Source organism: Mus caroli, chromosome 4 (assembly GCF_900094665.2).
Source record: "Mus caroli chromosome 4, CAROLI_EIJ_v1.1, whole genome shotgun sequence".
Taxonomy (NCBI): domain Eukaryota; kingdom Metazoa; phylum Chordata; class Mammalia; order Rodentia; family Muridae; genus Mus; species Mus caroli.
Genome location: NC_034573.1, coordinates 21,140,522 through 21,153,123, shown reverse-complemented (window position 1 = coordinate 21,153,123; position 12,602 = coordinate 21,140,522). Strand labels below are relative to the sequence as shown.

The following is a 12,602-nucleotide window of genomic DNA, read 5'->3' as shown; positions in this document are numbered from 1 at the left end:
GAAGGGAAGGGAAGGGAAGGGAAGGGAAGGGAAGGGAAGGGAAGGGAAGGGAAATGTGTCCCTCTCAGTAGGCACCCCTGACAGTCATCTATTACCTTGCAGTTGTTTATTCTATATTCCCAAATGCAACTCTTCTAACTCCTAGAAGCAAGTTCTGTTCCAACATTACAATGAAACCTAACTCACTGTCAAGTTTCAATCACTTTAGTTAAACCCCAATTTTCCATGTCTTATCTAGTGTGTGAAAATGAGAAATATCTGATAGGATTTGTCTTAGTCAGGTTTACTATTGCTAAGATGAAACACCATGACGAAAATGCAAGTTGAGGAGGATACATTTAATCAGCTTATGATTCCATATCACAGTTCACCATCAAAAGGAATCAGAACAGGAATTCAAGAAGGGCAGGAAACTGCAAGCAGGAGCTAATGCAGAGGCCATGGAGGAGTGCGATTTACTTGCTTGGTTCTCATTACCAGTGTGCTTTCTTATAAAATCCAGGTCCTCAAACACAGATATAGCATCATTCACAATGGGGAAAGCCTTCCTACATCAATCACTGATTTAAAAAAATATATATATGCTTGCCATATTGAGCTTGCCTAAAGCTCAATATGATAGAGACGCTTTTTATTTTTCCAACTGAGTCTCCATCTCTCTAATGACCCTAGCTTGTGTCATGCAGACACAACACTACATAATACAGTTATGTTGTTTTATTTGTGAAATGTACCTGTTAAGGCCTTGAAAAAATATTAAGGCATAGATAAATGTTAAGACCTAGGTATCTATTACCTGGCTTACCTGCCATTATAAGGAAACTTTCTCATATATTTCTATTGTTACTAAAAAAATTTCTAAAGACAAGTTGCTTACATATTCTGCTCTATTTTGTGTCCTTGGAAAGCAATCATAATATAGGTAAGGAATACTGCTTTGTATAGTGACCTATAATATGCTTGGACCTGAACCAACCACCCACTAGCACTTCCTACACCTGTGTATAAGCTTTTAGTATAAGTTGCCACTAGGATGAACCTCAAAATAAGATAGACACCTTCTCCAGTAAAAGAAACTATTTGAAATACGACTTCCATTTGAGTAGTCTTCCAGTAAAGTTTATGTTCACAACACCTCCCTGGAGACTGACATCCTACTTGGCAGAAAGAGGCATGTAATTGGGTAAACTGACATCCAGGTTGGCAAGTTATGAAATAGATAGTTAGACAAGTCCCATCCTGGTAGACAAGTTAGGGCATGAATATTAGACAAGGCAAGCCACTGCCACAGTTGAATACACCAAACAATGCAGGCAGGAAAAATGTACAACAAAGACATGTTCATAAGGAAATTCCCTACCTCTAAATTCCAATTAGTGGAATAACTTGGCACAGATGTTTGTAGGTCTCAGGCTTAAAAAGCCATGTAGGTCCTTAACTCAGGGTCACAGGTCAGTTCCTGTTCATGGCCCTTGTCAACGAGTCCTGGGGCATATACTCAATAAACTGTCCCTATTGGACTGAGATTGGTGTTTGTGAGGCAATTCCTGGACCATAACACGGGGTGGGGGGGTGTTTTTTTTCTCATTTTAGCTATTCCTACAATCAATCTGTCAACAATTGAAGTGGGTTTACATTAAAAATACAATTTAAAGCTAATTTTCTCTGATGAATTTCACTAGAAAATCCCAAGCAAGTCATTATCTTTTACATAGTATGAATTTATGTCTTATTTCTCCCCATTGTTGACTCTGGCTTTTCCATGGGACAGCCAAGAGAACCTTCTCATTCTCTTATATGTCTTCCTCCTTTCTACCACTCCTTCCTTTTTTCTCCTCCTTCCCTCTTTTCCTTCTTCCTCTCCCTTCCCTTTCTTTCCATTCCCATTCCCATCCCTTCCTTTCCCTTCCCACTTTACAAACCTGGGTATGTAATTCAGGGCCTTGGACATGTGACAAACATTCTTTACCACCTTCCATCTCTACCATGGCCTAGTATCTAAGTTTATACCAGACTCAGGCTTCTACCTTCATCTTCACTGACAACTGCCATTCTCTCATCTCTCTCATTTATTATGCCCCACTCTGACTGACCTGCATTCAGATTTTTGAAGGCACTATACACTTGACTTTCTCATAATCTAGAACTTTTTTTCTCTTTACTATGTGGATAAAAATACAAAGATGTAGACAAATGCAATCGTATGAGTTATGTGAATATATACATATATTAGTTTATGAGAAATTATTAATATTTAACTTAGATACTGACAAGTGACTGAGATGGATTGCAGTTCAGTAAACAAAAGATTAAGTGTCTGGCAGGAGACTCACTGAACAATGTATCAGTTGTGAATATATACAGAAATTATTGAAGGCTTCTTGTTATTAAAAATTGATGGGATTAGAGAGCTGACTCTGTGGGTAAGAGTACTTGCTGCTCTTGCAGAAGACCTGGCTTCATTTCCCACCATACACATGGATGTTCACAACCATCTGGAATTGCAGATCCATCCAAAGGATCTAGGGTCCTCTTCTGGCCTCTGTAGACACCATGCATGAACATGATAAACATATATATATGGTAGCAAACACTCATGTATATAAAATGAAAATAAAGCTTTAAAGATTAAGTCTGAGAACTTGTAAAAAGATTAAACAATCATAAATAAGATAGTATAAAATATATATAACATAAAATAATTAAATGGTTGCCATTTCTCTTAGCCATTTTATTTATTAGGTGAGAATTGTATACAATACATTTTGGTCATCTCTCATCTCAACTTCAGGCTTTTTCTCTCTATTACACACACACACACACACACATACACACACAACCATAGACTCTGATTTGAGTTGGCCAACTACTCTAGAGCATGAACCATGAACTGGGCCATGGTTGATTTATGCAGTGTCGCTTCACTGAAGAACACTGATTTTCCCTGTTGTAGCAACTATTATTTGCAAATTCTTTCTTGTCTAAGAGTGAGATTTGTGTCCATGTTCCCTCTGCCCATTCTGGGCATTTATCTGTCTTAAGCTTGTATCGGTCTCATGCATGCTCTCAGTGTGAATTCATATGGCATGGCTGTGTCCTTGAAAAGGAAATTTTAAGTCATGTGCCACCACTGCCTCTTACAATCTTACACCTCTCACAATCTTCTCACCTCTTCTTCTGCATAGACCATTGAGTATTTCAGGGAGGAGTGAATTAGAGACAACCCAATTAGAGATGAGCACTATGAAGTTTCTCACATTCTTTCCATTTTCCAGCTGTGGTACTCTGCACCAATTACCATCTACTACAAGAAGTCTCTCTGTTTGGTTTTGAGTGTATGCGTCTCCATGTGGGGACTGGAAGTCAAATAGGTCCTTTTGAAGACACCCAAGTGAACTTTGAGTGAAACTAGCAATATGTCATTAGCAGTAGTGTATTAATATTCTCATGTAGTGTCAAACGTACAGATAAAGTTGCCTTGTGGTACCTTTCCATATAACTGTCACATCTTCCTGGATTACCTTCAAGAAGCCATTTCCAATCAGTGGTGATGACACAAATGTGATGCATTGCATCAGACACTTGACTAAAATGTCTCTAATCATCAGCCTTAAAGAGTCAAGCTGCAGGTGGCTCCGAACATACTTCAGATGGCTCTTATTTTTCTCCATTTAGCATCTCTTTCAAGTAAAACAGCTTAAAGGGGTATCAGGAAGCAATTTATTGGAGGTTATATGTTTATTTTAATCAGCATGGAGAATTGCCTCAATGACTGAAATCCATCATCTGGATTCAGCTATATTCTGTGTGTTCTTATTTTAGGTGAAAGACTAAAATCTTTTGCAGTTCATTAACTGTGGTACAATTTCCTCTCATTTTAATTAAGTATGATTTCAAATAGCTTATTTTTCACAGTATTATTCTTCACTCTGTCTCCAGACATAGTAACTAAAATATCTATTCTATGGTGCCATGCAACTTGACATATTTTTTTTGTTTCTCAAAATCTTTATATATTATACTCCCTTTATAATTTTCAAAAACAAAATTTAATCCATTTTCCTAAGTGTCTGCATTAGAATTGGTTTTATTTTGTGCAGTACTGGGGATTGAACTCATTGCCCTGTGAATCCTAGAGTAGCCATCTATATCAAAATACACACTTTTTGTATAAAATTTTAGTTGTTTGTTTAAAAAAAGTATTTATTTTGTGTGTTAAAGTGTTTGAATATATGTTTGCTGTACTATACATGCATAAATTCTTGTGGAACTCAAAGGAGGGTATTAGATTTCATAAGACTAGAGTTCTGATGGTTACAAGCCACCATGTCCCTGCTGGAGGACCACCAAGTGTTTTTAACAGGCAAGTCATTTTGACAGCCATTCTTCATATTTTGAAACACGGTCTTGGGCCAAAAGGATGGATCAGCTATCAAAAGCACATGCTTCTCTTCCAGAGGACCCAAGTTTGGTTCCTGTCACCTGTCAGGAGGCTCTTAATCACTTCCATGGACACCTATACACATGTAGCATATTCTTACACAGAACTCACACACACACACATACACACACACACACACACACACACACACACACACTACAAAAGGATGGAAGGAAGGAAGGAAGGAAGGTCTTGGTAAGTTATCAAGGCTAGCTTGGAACATAGGATCCCTCTGCCCTACTCTCCTAAGTAACTACAATTGCCACTATTCTGCTTATTTGTGGGGTCAGTGTGTCTTTCCTTCCCACTTTGTCATTTTGAATTACATAGATAGCACATGTTCAGTAACATGACATTTTAGTTTTGTTTATAAAACTTTTAAAGCCGGGCGTGGTGGCGCACNGTTCGAGGCCAGCCTGGTCTACAAAGTGAGCTCCAGGACAGCCAGGGCTATACAGAGAAACCCTGTCTCGAAAAACCAAAAAAAAAAAAAAATAATAAAATAAATAAAACTTTTAAAGAAAAATTACATTTGTTTTATACAATATTAAAATTATATTACCTAATTATTTATTTCCCTCTTTACGATTATAATAGAAGTAAAAGTACATTATTAACAACTGTGAAAATATAACAACAAAGTTGAAAACTGCCTCTAGTTTCAGAAAAAAACATGTCTTTGTGTTTTCTATTAAGGCCTAAGAAAATTTTTAGGGCTTAGACAGTGTTAAAATCTAGTAAAATAATAAGGCCTAGATGGAATGTTAAGGCCTAGGTACAATGTTAAGGCCTAGGTAACAGTTACTTAGCTAGCCTGCCATTATAAGGAAACTTTCTCTTATGTTTCTGTTGTCACTAGGAAGCTTTCTAATGTCAAGATTGATTACATATTCTGTTACATTCTGTGCTTCTGGAAACCAATAACAGTCACATGGAACTGTTCTGTATAGTTACTGACAATGAGGTTGGACCTGACCTAGCCACTCAACAGCATGACATGTGTGTAAGCTTTTATGGTATAAGCTGCTCCTGGGATAAACCCCAATATAAGGACATGAATATTAGAAAAGGCAAGTCCCCTGCCACAATTGAGTACCCCAACCAATGGGAACAGGAAAAATGTATAACAATAACATGTTCCTAAGGAAATCCCCTTTTCCTAAATCCTGACTGGTGAAATAACTTGGCACAAACATTTGTGGATTTGGTGTTTAAAAACCCAGTAGGATCCTAATTAAGGGTCATGGTTCAGTTCCCGAATCTAGACTATGGCCTAGTCTACCAGTCTTGTAGAAAATGTTTTCTGGAAGGCTTTAAACATTTCATCAACTTGATGTTAGCTCACTTTTCACTAAAATATCAATTATGGGTATTTTTTCATATAAGTTACATTGCATATTAGGTAAATGTACTTCCAGACAGAAGAAACATATGTAATGTTTCATATTTAATGATAACATAGAGTATGTAAATATGCCCTGCAATTGGTAATCAAGTTTTATTGTCCATGATTGTACTTTTACCATTATGAGCAAAGTTGTCATTAGCATCCTTAATTTTCCTTCTGAGTTCAATAACTACCTACATGTAGACGCCCGACTCGACAGCAAGAAAGACGCCACAACAGGATCCTTCTACAACACGTTTATTGGAAGAGCATTTACTGCGAATGTGAAAGACCCCGAGACTCCAGAACTGGTGCTGCTTATATAAGCCTAGGAGAGGCGTGTCTACACCTGATTGGTTATGCTTTCAGTACCTCATTAACATGCCTCAGGCCAGGCAGTGACTTGGCAAAAAACTCTATTGCACATGAGCACATTGGTTGTTTATCCAAACTTATGGGTGGTGGCCAGCAGTAGCCAGCGCCATCTCGTAATGGCGTATGTGGCTTCCCATACCTACACATCTATTCTTCAAAAGTTCTAGATGTAAGAAACTGGTTAACTTTTGATAACTGATGTCAACGTGTTTGAAACTAGTTAAATCATACTATATCACTGGCATTTTGATTTTTCTAAGTTTTAATTTGTATTTTATAGTATATATGAAAGACTGAAACTGATTATATCATTTGCAGATTTAAGTTCAAATGAAAACCAAGATGTGCTTGGTTCAAAAACCATCGTACATTGGTCAAACATGGGGCCTTCATTGTTTCAGAGTCCTGAGTTATTGGACATATACTTCTGAAGCTGACTACAAATTTAGCATGTTTAATGCCTATTAGCTATTTGTATTTAGTTTTTATGGCTTTAAGGAGTTTTGAAATTTAAAATCATATGTTAGCTGCATTTCCTTTTTTCAAACCCGATATGCAATTTAACTAACATGATTTATTTTGTAATCTATGTTTTCCTCCAGTGAACTGAAATGCCACATTTTTCATGTGCCCATGAGAGCTTAGAAATCAATATCTGTGTTCCCTATTCTATGACATTAATCTACTTGATTGGTCAGTCCTCCAAAACCAGACTGTTTGTTTGTGTGTGGAGGCATGGTATCTCTATGTAATACTGGATGTCCCAAAGCCTGGTCTGAAAGTCACAGAGATTCACCTGCCTTTGCCATTCAAGTGCTAGGATAGCATATATTACTATGCCTGCTCTCAAACCAGACTTCAATACATTTACATCATTTTTCCCTTTGATAACATTTGGAGTAATATATGCATGTGCATGTGCCTGTGCATGTGTGTATGTCTCTAATATGTGAACTTCAGAGGACAATATTATACTTGGGAATTTGCTTTCTCTTTCTACAATTTGGTCTCTAAGAACTGATCACAGCTTGTCTGGCTTGGTGGCAAGCATCTTTACTGTGTAAAATCTTACCCTTCAGCTAGTTTGCCTTCCCAGTTTGTTTGGTTTTTTTTTGTTTGTTTGTTTGTTTGTTTTTGATTATTTTATTTACATTTCAAGTGTTATCCCCCTTCCTGGTTTCCCCTCCAAAAACCCTTATCTCATGCCCCTGCTTCTATGAGAGTGCTCCCCCCACCCACCCATCCACTTTTGCCTCACCTCCCCAGCATTCCCTACACTGGAACATCAAGCCTCCATGGGACCAAGGGACTCCCTTCCCATTGATGACAGATAAGGCAATCCTCTGCTACATATGCAGCTCCTCCATGTGTACTCTTTGGTTGATGGTTTACTCCCTGGGAGTTCTGGGGCGAGGGGGGAGGTGGGGAGGTACTGGTTGGTTGATATTGCTGTTTTTCCTCTGGGGTTGCAAACCTCTTCAGCTCCTTCAATCCTTTCCCTAACTCCTTCATTGGGGTCCCAGTGCTCAGTCTGATAGTTTGCTGCAAGCACTTGCATCTGTATTGGCTTCACATTTTAAGACGCTAAATACATCTTGAGACCCATTTTTCTCCTTCCAAACCATGCCTCTTGTATGCTCTGTGTTTTGTGCTCTATTATTATTACAGCCATTTTTCTTATTTTTTGTTATCAACTAATGTTACTTGTTCTTTTTAATTGTTTTATCAAGATGTAAAAAGGAATCCTGGAGATTTTGATGAAGAGGAGAAAGTGTCTCAAGAAGAAAACTAGTGTTTGTTCAAGGGTTCTCAAGCAGCTGTGCTGTTCCCAACCACACCCTCCAAAAATTCTCAGGATGCTCAATCACATGGAATGTAAGTTGAAGACCTTGAAAATGTCAGTTTGGTTACCTGTTCAATTGATAGGGATTGAAGAGAGGAAAGGGAAACTTGTTATCTCGTACCATAAAAGCAAAGATATTTTTATTATGAAAATCACATAATAATGTGACCAAGAATGGGCAAAACCAATTGTTCTTTCATTTACATTCAGTCTTTATCTTATATAGTACACCGATTGTTGGTTAGGAAAAAGTCATACCGTACTTACAATTTAAGGTCCATCCTACACAGTGTTTATTTGAGAAAATTTCCCTTTCATTTTTCTTAAAGCTTGTAAGACTTCATAACAATTAGAATATACATAACTGCAAGCATTATGGCTGAATCCATATAACTCTGACCTTTCCTTCTATAAACTTTTCATTCTACAGAAATATGAAGCATTTACATGTTATCCAGAACACAAGCTATGTATAATTTGTGCATAATTTTGAGCTATTGGACCTAAATATTTCTCTGTTTAAAGCTATGGAAATTTTATATTTTTCTGTTCACTTGGTATTTTAGTAGTTTGGTTTGGAGTAGTTAAATAGTAATATAGCTGAAACAGCCCCTCTTTTTTTTTTTTCTTGTTATGTAACCCAGGCTAGCCTTGAACTCTCTATCCTCCAGAACTCAGTCTCTTGAGTGCTAGGATTAAAGGCATGAACCACCATGTCCATCTTATAAATATAACTCAAAATTCGTTGAAAATAATAAAATATAAATCACCCAAATATAAAATAAGTTATTACTTATATTTTTATTATAGTTAAAGAAGTTTCTTTATTAATGAATATATTTTCAATTAATCTGTAAGTTAACACAAGGAGGGTGAGGAAGGACCTTGGTGATATAGTGCTTACTTGGTAAGCATGAGGACTGGACTTTGATACTCAGAACATGCAAAAAGCCATATGGGATGATAGATACTTGTAATGCCAGTACTGTGAAGAGAGACAAAAGATTATCCCTCAGGCTCATTGGCCAACTAGATTAATCTGTTCACCAAGTTCCAACCTAATGGGAGGCCCTTCTTTAAAGCCTCATGAGTAATGTCATGCAAAGTTGCCCTCTGTTTTCTTTACACATGTAATACTTATGTAACTGCACCTAAACAGACAACCCTCAACACACACAGCACATACAAATACACACACAAGTTAATATACAACATAATGTATTTCATGAATGAGATGTTTTTACATAGATGCCATTATATTTTGTTCTATTTGTCTCCCTCACCAAGAGACTTTTTTTGCACCACCCATACATAATTTTCAATCTAGTTTCATCATGTGATATAATAAAGATAATAAAGTTCTACTACTAAACACCTGCCAATGTCCACAGTTTTAACATTTCCATCGAATCTTAGGCTATACCTTCACTAATGTCCTTTTTAAACCTCTTCCCAGAGACTCAGACTTTGCTATAGGTACCAGGCCCTAGCTGCTGTCTGTAGCACTTATGTGTCATCAATAGCAGTACCACTTGACCAACTTTTATGTACTGATTACAAAGTTTGGACAAGATTTAAATGCAACCTGCCCTCTCCCTCCTGAATTAACTCTGTTCATTGATTTTGAAGAAACACTACTGCCTCAGAGAATCATAGAAGCTTTCCTTCAGAGAGTCTGTCATTGAAGGAGTACAAAGTAGCTAATACCACCTGCTTTTCTGGTGGTAGTAGCTACCACCAATCATCATACTGTTGTTAATATAGTGGACACATTGTGGAAGAAGTAAGTAAGCCAAAATCCTTTATACATGCTTTAATGGTTTTGGTTTGCTCTTCTCACTGACAAAGGCAATTCCAGTGGCTTTCATTTGGCTGTTCCAAGAAAAATGGCCCTTGTTAGACCTGCAATTGAACCAATGTGGGAATTTGCTAACTGCTGAGCATATCTATCCCAACTACACATTCAAGGACTGGAAGAATAAACGTAAGATGAGATCCAAGATCCACTGGCTCCATTGTAAGTCAGACTTTAGCAAAAACATCATCAATCACCTAAAATTCATAAGCCTGTACTATAATTGGAATGTCTTTTGCCTTTTGTGGTCCCTCAGAGTCAGTGCCAATTTGGAACCAGTGTCCAGTACTCTTATTAATCATGCTTTACTATTTAGCCTTAGATGATAAGCATGGATTACTAATCCAAAATAACAAAAATGGCCACAATCCTAAATGTCAACGAAGTATTTGTTTTCTTCTGGAACTCCACAGTTCAAGCTTCTATTCTGTCTACTTCCTCCAGAATTCTTACCTTTTTTCCCCCACTGAAATGGTCCTTTATTGTACTGACCAGGTAATTAGAAAGATAAAAGTTAATGTGTAAAGGATGTGAGGTACTTGTCTTAAATAAATATACCTGGGCCACCAACACAAACATTCACACTTGAGCATCTGTCTGATAATTGCTAACATGGAGCTGAAGATAATGACAATCATGAATTATCTATTATGTATGAACTGGCTTTCTTAGTAAGTCTCCCTGGATCTGTGTGGTGTGGCCAGGATCTTACATAGGACACATCTCAGTATCTCTGAAGGGTATAGATAGATAGTGGCAAAGATAAATTTGGGAAATACTCAGATAAGCAAAGTTAACAAGACTTCCACTTGATTCAGAACTTCTAATATGAGAATGTAAATTCTTAGTTCTAGAGGGAAGATCTTATATCAATGAGGTAATGGGAGGCTTTCATGTTTCATGTCTTTTTTTTTTTTTTAGCATAACATCTTTGTAAAGTTTTTCATTCTTGGGGATATAGTTCAGGAATTTTTTATCAAAATAAATGTTTTTACCTACTACTGAGAATAACATAAATTAAAACTCACACAGGGTAGACAAATCTATATACCCTGCATGAGTTTTAATTTATGTTATTCTCAGAATTCTTATCTTCTAAGCTCCTAAAAAAATGGCCATTTAGCCCTGAGCACTTAATGGCTTTGACAGATCAAAGTTCCAAAACATTCCACAATCATCCCCCTCACCAGAAAGAAAGAAGAAGAAAAAAAAACAAGGGTCAGGTACTTCTAACAGCGTTCTACTTCTGTATCCAGTTGTTAAAGGTATATCTCTGTTGCTGTGATAGCAGAATCTGGCCTGTTAAATGGCTTAGTGATGGAAAGGATTTATTTGGCTTAAGTATTCAGATTCCAGGTCATCACTGAAGGCTGATGTAGGAACTCAAACAGGAACTTGAAGCAAAAAAACATGGAAAAATACATTGCTGACTCACTTACAGGCCCATGCTTAGCTGGATGTCTTTTTATTATTATTTTAAAATCTTTTTAAATACTACAGTCATTTCCCCCTCCCTTTCTGCACTCTTGCTGTTCCTCATCCCATTCCTACTCCCTTGTCTCGAAGAGGATGTCCCTATCTCCACACCCCCATTCCTATTCACCAGACCTTCCTATTCTCTGGGGCCTCAAGTATCTCAAGAGTTGGGTGCATCTTCTCTTGCTGTGGCTACTTATGTGTTGGGGGCCTCATATCAGCTGCTGTATGTTACCTAATCGGTGGCTCAGTGTCTGAGGAATCTCAGAGGTCCAGATTTAGTTGACACTGCTTGTCTTCCTATGGGTTTGTCCTCCTCCTCAGCTTCTTCCAGCTCTTCCATAATTCAACCACAGGGGTCTCCAGCTTCTGTCCGATGGTTGGGTGTAAGTGTCTGTATCTGACTCTTTGAGCTGCTTGTTGGGCCTCTTGAAGGGCGGCCATGCTAGGCTTCGGTCTGTAAGCACACCATAACAGTAATACTGTTAGGCCTGGGAGCCTTCCGTTGAGCTGACTCCCAGTTTGGTCCTGTCAGTGGACCTCCTTTCTCTCAGGCTCTTCTTTTTTTGTTCCCTGCAGTTCTTTTAGACAAGAACGATTCTGGGTCATAGTACTTGAGTGTGGGATGGCAACCCCACCACTCCAATTGATGCCCTGTCTATCTGCTGAAGGTGGGGTCTAAAAGTTCCCTCTCCCTACTGTAGGGCATTTCATGTAAAGTACCTCCCTTTGAGTCCCGAGAGTCTCTCACCTCCCAGGACTCTAGTACATTCTAGACTGCTCCCTGTCCCCCGCGTCCCTCCCCCCACCCCCGCCTCGAGGTTGCCTGTCTCTGTTCTTTCAAATGGTCATTAGGGCTTCAATCCTGTTCCCCCACACATACTCAATACCTGATCATGTTCCCCTTTTCCCCTCCCTGTTCTCTCATCCACCCAGGTCCCCACTACCTATGCCACTTTCCCCCCATCCCCTGATTACTTTCTTCTCCCTCCCAACCTGGATTGAGGCATGCTCACTTGGGCTCTTCAGCTTGTTAACCTTCTTGAATTCTGTGGATTGTATCCTGGGTATTCTGGGATTTGGGGGCTTTTTATTTATTTGTTTGTTTGTTTGTTTGTTTTTGTTTTTGCTTTTTTTTTTTTTTTTTTTTTTTTTTTTTTTTTTGCTAATATCCACTTACTAGTGAGTTCATAACTAATGCATGTCCTTTTGAGTCTGGATTGCC

General features: G+C 38.1%; 1 pseudogene; it reads right to left on the bottom strand.

Annotated features, from left to right (window-relative positions):
- Positions 1-3,671, bottom strand: part of LOC110292441 — a 56,464-nt pseudogene extending 52,793 nt beyond the window's left edge.
- Positions 3,672-12,602: the final 8,931 nt, after the last annotated feature.